The sequence below is a fragment of the Carya illinoinensis genome, chromosome 6, assembly GCF_018687715.1.
Source record: "Carya illinoinensis cultivar Pawnee chromosome 6, C.illinoinensisPawnee_v1, whole genome shotgun sequence".
Taxonomy (NCBI): Eukaryota; Viridiplantae; Streptophyta; class Magnoliopsida; order Fagales; family Juglandaceae; genus Carya; species Carya illinoinensis.
The window spans coordinates 28,203,636-28,213,700 of NC_056757.1; the positions used below are offsets into that span (position 1 = coordinate 28,203,636).

General features: G+C 40.6%; 1 pseudogene; it reads right to left on the reverse strand.

Annotated features, from left to right (window-relative positions):
* Positions 1–4,897: 4,897 nt before the first annotated feature.
* On the reverse strand, positions 4,898–9,820 carry LOC122312730 (annotated as a pseudogene).
* Between the last annotated feature and the right edge of the window lie 245 nt (positions 9,821–10,065).

Here is a 10,065-nt window from a genome sequence, read left to right on the forward strand (position 1 = left end):
AGTGTAAAACCAAAAACTCCAAATGTTATTTTGTGATTTTGGTGACTTTAGTTTGATGATTTAAAGCATGGTTGATATTAGGATGATATTATGAATATGTTAGAAGTAAGATTTGATTTTTGAAATTCTTGGAGATGTTTTGATTTAAGGTCAAAACTTGTGATTCAAGTGTTTGGATCTTTTTACAAAAAAGTTTGGTATTAATTATTAGCTTTTTCTGAATGGATGTTTTAAGTATGGTTTTGAACTTAGGATTGGAAGATGTGTTCAACCACGTAGATTGCGTAACTCGACTATGGCAAGAGATGTGCCAAGATGCGTAAGGTGTAAGCATGTAGCTCGACTATGGTGGGAGATAGGCTCAATCACATGGAGTGCGAAGGTCTGGCAGTCAAGTAACATGCCCACCTATTGGGAGCCAGGGGGGCTGAGTGGCCCCTGGCCCTTCTCATTTGTCAACTTGTTCTCAAAAAATAACCCACGAGAGGTGGAAGACTAGACCTGCACTTTGCCATGAGGCAAGCCAAGTCCCCTTAAGGCTGGATCGACCTGTTGGACCTCAACAGGAAGGTAGGCAGGAAATGTTTGACCTTGCTACAAAAGTCAAACTGGTTAGTTTAAATATCCTCCAATCACAAGTGTGAAATTCACAAATTTGAATCGTCGTCCTAGAGTTCGGCAAAGATCAGGGGCTCAACACTTGCTGTAGGAGATGCATTCCTTGGAGTAACGTCGGACAATCGAAAGACTGAATTCGCACTTCGCTGTGAGGTAGGCCCGGCAACCTTAAGGCTAGACCCACCCATTGACTCTCAACGAGAAGGTAGCTAGGAGATGTTTGATCACACTATAAAAGTCAAACCGGTAAGTGTAAACAAACTCCAATTGAGGGTGCAAAATTCATATACTTGAGTTGTTTTGCTGGGGTGCTGTGGAGGTCTAAAGCGTTACTTATTTGGTGTCTTGTTTGATGGAGATGGAGATGGAGTGTGGCGAGGGTTTGAGGCGTTATCTGTTTGGTGTTCCATTGCAGGAGATGGAGTGTGGTGAGGGTCTAAGGCATTATCTGTTTGGCATTTCGTTGCAGGAGATGGCATCCCAGGAGTAATATTGAGTAGTCAAAAGACTAAACCCACTCTCCACTAGAGGAGAAGTCGGGATGCCTTAAGCTAAACTAGCCTCTATGGTCCCTAGGGAGGTAAGTTGCCAAACAGCTGAGGAGTTGGTCCGCTATTCACCATAATAGAGGTCGGGGTAACTTGTCGGGTAGCCAAAAGGCTAAACCTGCCTATCGACCCTCATGGGAGATAAGTGTCGGGCAGTTTGGAATTGGACCTGCTCCCACCCATTAACATCACAGGGAAGATAAGTGTCAGGTAGGCTGGCATTGACCCCACTCTTCACTATGGCAGATGTCAAGGTAAGTTGCCGAGTAGCCTAAAGGCTGGACTCGCTCTCCACTGCAGTAAAGGTCGAGTTGCAGCAAGGGCTGAACCTGCCTATCGACCCTCATAGGCAGGTAAGTTACTAGGCAGTTTAGGCCTGGACCCACTCCCGCTTGTTGATCCTCACAAAGAAGGTTGAGCAGTTGAGGGGTTGAGGGTTTGCCCGCTCTCTACCGTGAGAGGGACAAAGCAGCCTTAGGCGTAACTTATTCCTTGGGTACCTCATAAAGAAGTAAGCGTTGGACAGCTAAGCAGTTGGTCCGCTCTTCACATTGACGAGGGAGAGGTAAGTTGTCATGTAGCCTAGAGGCTAGACTGGCTCTCCTCCATGAGGGAGGTCGAGTCACCACAAGGGCTGGACCAACCTATCGACCCTCACAAGAAGATAAGTTATTGGACAGTTTAGGACTAGACTTGCTCCCACCCGTTGATATCACATGGAAGGTAAGTGTCGGGTCTGGCTGGAGCTGATCCCACTCTTCACCGTAGCGGTGGTAAGGGTAAGTTGTCATGTAGCCAAGAGGCTAGACCCACTCTCCTCTGTTAGGGAGGTTGGGCCACCGGGGGGACTGGACTTGCCTATCGATCCTTACTGGGAGGTAAGTTGTCTAGTAGTTTGAGACTGGACTCACTCCTGCCCATTGACACCATATGGAAGGTAAGTATTGAGTCAGGTTAGTGCTGATCCCGCTCTCCACCACAAGAGGCATAAATCAGCCTTAAGGTGTAACCCACCCCTTTGGATCCCGCTAGGAGGGTAAGTAGGAGAGCTGCTTGTTCATGGAAGGCTAGTCTATGGTTGGCTGGGTGAGTCTGTGGTTGGCTGGGCAGGTCCCTGGCTGCTAGGCAAGTTTGTATGCTAGTTGGGAGACTCTATGACTGGTTGAGCGACCTGTGACTGTTGGGCGAGTTTGTATGCTAGTTGGTCGACTCCATGATTGTTAAGCAAGTCTGTATGCTAGCTGAGCGACTTTATGGTGGTTGGGCAAGTCAGGACCTGCTGTTGGGTGAGTCGGGATGCAGTCGTGGTGCCGAGTTAGGACTTGCATGACCGAGGTGATACCATGGTGGTTGGGCAAGTCGAGATGCAAGTTGCCCGCTACTAGTGTCCTAGTTGAGATTCTTATTGCCCGCCACCGATGTCTGAGCCGAGATGTAGAGGTTGTGATGATGCCTACAACAGAAAATGTCAGCATGATAGTGACCGCTGATGGACCTTGCATTATGCGCTGACTCTTTGCATGCAATGCTCACTGCGTGTTCTGCCTCCACTAGAAGGTGTTCTTGTGGCAGCAGAAATCTCTGATGGCCGAATAAGTGGTTGTCGGAGGGAGTTGCTGGTGTGATGGTGGTCGCTGGAGGGATTCACAGTCCATGCAGATCCTCAACATGAGGTGCCCGCTGCTCATGCTACCTCCACTGGTGGTGCCAGTTCTGGAAGGGGGACTGTTCTCTCGAAGACCAAAACCATCGACAACCCCAGTGTTGGTCCCCGGTGGTTGTCTCTAGCTCCCCATGTGACTGACTAGCTCAATCCCCCCAGCCCGTGGATCTCCTCGCAATGCGCATCCTAGACGCAAACTCCGATGCCCGTTGTCGCTTCGAGAAGCAAGAGGCTCCACCAGAGACAGAAGCCACCAACAACCCTAATGGTGGTCGTTGATGGCTATCCCAAGCCTCCCTTATGGTTGGTGGGATCTCGAGTGCCTCACACAATACGAATCAGGCAAGGTGGTCCCCGTCGATCCTATCTAGCTGTCCACAACAGGGCTATTTGCATGGGCAGAGGGTAGCTAGCCTGCTAGTGTGTGCCCACTTGGTGCACTTAAAGTGCACCCATGTGTTGTTTTGCATGGCACTGTGCATGTCATGCACAACATGCGTGATTCACTCGCATTGTGCACTTCCATCATCCTCAGTTGTTGTGTCCTTCATGTGTAGTGGGTGCCTCTCACCCTTTTTTTCTTGTACAGTGCATTGATCATCTACAGTTCAATTGGCTAAGGAGTATGGGTTCCCAGCCCTATATCCTACATGCATGGAAAGCACTTAAGTGCAGTGCACTTAATTGCTTGGGTAAGAAAATGTTCATTTACCCTTTTTTTTTTGCAGCAATCTTTCTTTTTATAAAAATAAAAGTTGAAAAGTTGAGTACACTTATCTGGGAAACCTTCATCTGCTTCTTTTAAAGTTATTTAGCACACCGGAAAATTGTCCTTCTTGCAAATGTTCTTGCTATAAAGGGGGAAAACAACTCATATATATAAGGGGGATAACTTGGTAAAAGTCCTAGATCCATAACATAAAGCATCATTGTAAAACTTCAGCACTCCTTCAAGAAAACTTTTGTGGCATTCTTTCTTGTCAAAGGAAAAATTGGGAAAAAAAATTTGAGGCTTATGGATTATAGCAAGAAGAATAGCCAATTGACAAAAACAGTGATAGTGACTTGAGGGCGTCGATGAATTAAAGTTATGACTTGTCTCCACATATAAGATAGATAGGCATCGACTTTTAATTTTAGAAAAATCAACAAGATAAACAAGAAAAGGTTAGAGATAGATAAGCTGAATCAAAAGTATGGCTGAGCAAAAATCTAAAAATTCAACTCTGTTCTGACTCCAACTTAACAAGTTTTTTTCACCAAAAAAAATCAGAGTCGGTACAGTCGAAGTCAAAGGTAGTGATATACTGACTCCGCTCCAACTTCGATATTGTACATATTTTATAAAAATATATGTGTTTTTTATATATGAATCATATATATATAATAACCCTAACTTATATAGTTAATTAAAATCAATAATATACTAGTATGAGTAAATTATTATAAAATAATATACTTATACTATAATATAAATAGACTAAATTGACTAATAATAGTTTAGTATATGTAAACACCATACTATTAACTATTACTACAATGTAACACTAATGTATAATAACATGTAATACTAATTATATAATAACTAATGTATAATAACATTTAATACTAATGTATTATGTATAAATACAAACATGTAAATTTATAATAACATGTAATACTAATGTATAATAACTAAATTATAATAACATATACTAGTAATGTATAATAATCAATATGTAATAACATGTAATACTAATGTATAAACATTAATATATAATAACATAGAATACTAATTTATAATAATATTAATTTGTACAATGATTTATTTTTTCAATTTTGGTTATGTTTTAATAAAATTGAAATTTGAAAAAATATTTTTTTAAAAAAATTGAAATCTAGAAGCCTAACCCAATTAGTGAGAGCCCAAAATTGTCAAATTAAAATTTCCAATGGCCAAGAAAAAAAGCCCAATAAAAAAACCTAAATCCGATTCCGCTCCAACAAGTCGGAGTTAGAGTCAGAGTCAGAGGTAGGGCACTCCGACTCTGATATTGTCTGTGCTCAAAGCTTTAAGAAGTTCATGCAGTACAATAACAACGTGAAAACACATAATACCAGCCTTTAGTACAACCACATCTCCACCATAAAGTGAGAGGGTGGGGGTGAGAATTGAGAAATAGTTGATTCTAATTCGGGGGGGAGAAGTGAGTCAAATTACCACACCAAGCTACGGCCCTAAACCAAACTTCTTTAGGTTCCAGACATGCAAGTTCCAATCAGACTCTAGTTTTTGTTAGTGCAACAATCCTTCACATATGGGAAGGGGAAGGAATCAGGATATCTGCTAACCGGATCCGCTATCCACCCACTACTAGGCAGGCCAATTATCTGACCTGTGTCTGGACATCCGAATTTCTGGTCCAGGCTGACCCGCATGCACATCTTAGATGTCAAAGCGGCTCCCTCAAAGTTGTTTGATATTGATATTTAATCAATATTCATATCCAACAGATTCCGTGCTGAAAGTCAAAATAAGAAACAGCGAGCACACTCTGTTTGCTTGTTTAATCCAATCTTCGCAGCAAGTATTCAACCTGAACTTGCTTCATTAGAGGCATGATCGAATCCCTGAACAGACTGGCAACTAAGCTTGGCTTGATTTTGTATGCAGGATCAACCTCATCTTCCTCTTGGCTGATCTTTACATCTTGCCCAAATATTTTAGCTTTCATCTCTACTCTCTTCTCGATTGCTGCTTCCACTGTTTCATATGTCAGCAATTCCATTAGTCGAGACCTGTCCTGCAAGACCCACATATTCCCAGAAATTGAAAAACGATTAAAATTTGAGGAAATCAATCATTGAAGCAAAAACAGAAATAACCAAACAAAAAGGAATCAGAGAACATTATGCCAGGCCCAGCAACACTTTCTTGCACTCTAATGGCAGCCTCGTACACAGCAGGGGACTCAAGAAATTTTGCCTCTGCAACAAATTTACCGTAGTGGATTCTCTTAGAGAGTGCCTGCAATGTAACCAATCAAAATGAGTTAAGTTTCTTCAGACCAAATATGGAACATACCCAATGAGCCCAAAGTTGACATATGTTACTACATATTCTTTCTGACGTGGTGAAAAGATAGTTTGATTTCAATAATATGTTCTGTACATTTTAGTTGTAGAAAAGAACGTGGAAGTTTGGAAACCAATATGATGAGAAAGTTGAATTGGAAACGGGATAATCTTATTGGATTTTTTTTTTCTACATAATGCATGTCTGTGTAACTATTTTGGCTTTGAGAGGGTGAAGCAACATGGGGAAAGCGTTAGGCCTCATATATCTAATAGCCATATAATGAAATGCCATGCCTCATTGGGGGGTGAGGCGGGGAGGGGAGTATGATATTATTCTTACACATAGCAAGAGAAAAAATATGGACATATTCTTTTGACGGTAATGCTGCCTTTTCCACCCTCAAATAATATAAGGAACAACCATAAATATATACAAGTAAAGACTTGGTTTATTCAAAAGGTGAAGAAATTATCCATCAATTTCTAGACGGTTCAAAATAAGAAAAATTATCTTGCATAAGAGATAAATTTCACAGCAGACTGCCAACTTCCCAACACATGGTAAGACCCAAGTTTAATGCCTACAAGCCATGCATTAGCTAATGTGTTGTGAGAGATCTCTCTTTAAGGAACCATTGGATGGCATACTCCAATGTTCTACATGTTTGGCAATTTTCGATGTGCATGAAAGCTATCAAAGGTGACCAGAGTGACAAATTAAGAGGTAAAGTGAACGAGGCACTTCACTGAAACTAAAGCTTAGTCAGATTAGTTGTACGAATATTTTGCTTAATTTTCACACCAAAGAGAATTAAATAAAGAAAAGATCTAAATCTTATGGATATTTTTTTTTAACTATTTAAAGGTAAAACCAGTCAAGAAGCAATGCTCGAGTCTTTTCATGAAAGAGCTTGCATTGAAAAAATGATCATTGATGGGGTTGCTTATTACCTATTGAAAAAGCGAAAGGAAGATGACAGTTCATATCATAAGGCAGTATCTCTCCTTCTCCAAATAAAACTCAGTTATAGTTGATGACAGAGCAAAACCTCAATGCCATACCTGTAGACAAAGTGTCTCACATACAGCAGCTGATCCACAATTGCCATCATTGCCTACTATGACCAATCTTGGAAGAAGATCTCTAAAGTACATATTCCACACCTTTTTGTTTATATTTATCAAATCAGCACAGGGATGCAAAACCTAGTTGAATATCAGAAAAAGAGACATCTCAACAACATCGAATAAAAATGAAATCTAAAGAGATCTCAAGGAGGATGGAAGCTCATCATTTCCAATTAAATGCAGTAGAAAGGCAAGTGCCAGTTTGAATTGCGATATGTCTAATATGATTCCCTTCACAAAAAATTGCAACCAAGAACTGATTTTATAAGGTATAAACTAGAACTGAAATTGCTACAAATTCATTCATTGTCTTCAAGATTTAAAACTAGAGCTTGCAAACTAACTAGAAAGTTACATTGGCCTATGGGCCACTGAAGTCAACAAAATAAATTATTTTGTGCGTGCTATTTGTTCAAGTGTTTGATTAGCTCTTGGCAATTGACTCCATGCAACCCACGTACAAAAGGAGTACAACAACCCCCTCCCCTCCCCCCTTCCCCATAAAATAAATAAAAAAGAAATAAATAAAAGAAAGCCAATGAATTCCTGAAAGTCAGAGCATCAAATAAATCCAAAACCAATCCTGAAGCTCCAACCATATACAACAGTTAAATCACTAAAATCATTCAAATGCAAAAATTTAACTCCCCGTTACTCAATTTCCCCATAATATTAACTACAGCGATGGATTGCCGGGAGAAATCATAAGCATTGAGTATAATTACCTTTTTTTACAGGTTAAAAAACAAAAAAGTAATTTCTCATAAACTTAAGGATCAGTGGAGTTATTGTTAACCAAGTATTGTGGATTAAAAATGAACATAAAAAAGAATAGAAGTATTCCGTACCTGTGGGTACTGCAAAGGTGGGAGTATTGGCTCAGGTAGGTCCTCTGGGAAGAAAGGATGCTCATCCGGGCTCTTATACCTGCCCAACTAGTTTTCAAAAAGAAACAAATTAGAAATCTTGTCACATCCTAACTCTAGTTATCCCCTAAGTTCTTTTTTTTCCTCTCTATCTCTCATAGATGAGATAACCTGAGCCTGGAGCTTTTCTGCTTCCCTGGCCATGAACTCAACCAAAGATCCATGGAAACCATTGGTGGATAATCCATCAGGGTCATATGTATCTGCGTTATAACAATACTGAGCCCTCTCCAAAAGGCTAAATATTATGCTGTCCTCTTGTCGAATTAAAGAGTGCCTTATATAGTCTAGAGTCAAAAGTTTTACTCTCATCCACCCTCTTCTTCTGTGCATATCTGTATCAATAGAAGATGCGTGTGAGAATTGGTTAATCAACACTTGAAAGTCACTCTATTTTTTTTCGGTGGGGTGTTTCTTCTGTGAAACATCCTAGCAAGTTCTCATCCACACTACTCAAAAGTTTTAAACTATTCCCCACATCCAAGTATTTTCACATCAAGATATATCATAGCAAATATAAACAAATGGACATGGCAGTTGCTTCCATTGCTTGTTCATGAACATGGCCAAACATATCATTATTTAAGGTTGTACATTCAATCTACCCGCTATAGGGCTAATGAAAGAAGTTCAACTCTAATCAAACATTAAATAAATGAAGGTTGTATTAGTCTTGAAAGAATTGACATTATATCCAATCCATATATATGGAAGCATGCAAAGATCCTTGTATATATGTGTACGTGTCTTACTTTTTGTGATTGTTTCATACAGACCCTTATATCTTTCAACGCCGACTCCCATGAAGAAAAAAAAAAAAAAGAGTATGAGACACTTAAAAGCGCATCTACGGTTTGATTCTTGAGGGAATTCGGGATCATTGTGAGACGCGAAATCGGTGGCCGAAATACGCCTCTGGCCCATTTATCGTATATGCCCAAAGTGACCATTTGCATGGAATATTATGCGCAATTAGGCATGCATTTTCTCATTCGCATGGGGTGCGTGTAGCTAATGCTGCACAATTCCCTACGCATTTTAGCGTGAATTACGACCTGAAATTATGCCCCGGGAAATGCCTTCTGCAAGTGCAGGATACAAACGGCGCGCAATCGGCTCATTTAATAATAATTTTTTAAATTCTCTCTCCTCTCTCTTTCGTTATCTCTTTACTAATCTTGTCATTTGCCATTTAATAAGTGCTAAGGAACAAAAGTCATGGCCGACTCCATGAAAAAGCTGAGAGAGAGAGACGAGTTAAGAAGAAGGCAAAAAAGAAAAGAAAAAGTAAACGGTGCGCCAGAATCATTGTGTGGGTCATCTTCCTGGTATGAATCTTCGACTTTGTATGCTTCAAAGTTTGGTCTTGAAGATATCGTTCCGTGCTCCTTCCCTCGTTGAAGACGATTTCTTTGCCGTCGCGACTTTTCTCTATCCTTGAACAGCTTCTGTGGCTGAATTGATGCGAGAAACCGATCTTCTTTCTTGACAGGCCTTTTAGACCCGACTGTGGTTGCGGCCTGCTTTGGAGCTTGAAACTTCGATAAAGTTTTCCGCGATTTCGGGCTAACACTCAGACTCTTACCCATTTCTTTTGCCGCTTTCAACTCGTCAATGTCTTGAAGCTTCCAAAAGCATGATTTCCGACGACTCTGAATTGGTTGGACCGGCGTGATTTCAGGCTTATCTAGCTGTTGAGGTCTGGCTCCGGCGAATATCTCCGTGGGACACAAACTTAAACCCCTACGGTTAATCTTTGGCTTCGCGCTAGAGATTAAAGGTTCTTCAATCTTTCTGTTCAAATCAGAATTATCCACACCCTGTTTCGGCTCCATAAACTTGGGCGGAACAATCCTTCCCCACCTTTCGACTGTACTCATTGCATTCCGCTCGGCCTTTTCGAATAGAAGGTGCATTTATAGTTGAATTTATTTGCCTTCAGATCCATTTCAGATGGCCAACCGCTTGCGCTTATCCATAGAGATCCCGATTTTAAGACAAAAAAACAAATAAAAAAAAATATGAAAAAACCTTTGATTGAATGCTATGGGATGGTGGAACATTTTAAAACCAACCTGAAATTTTTCCACTGAAAAGAAAATCTAACCGGCAGCAGATGGACAGG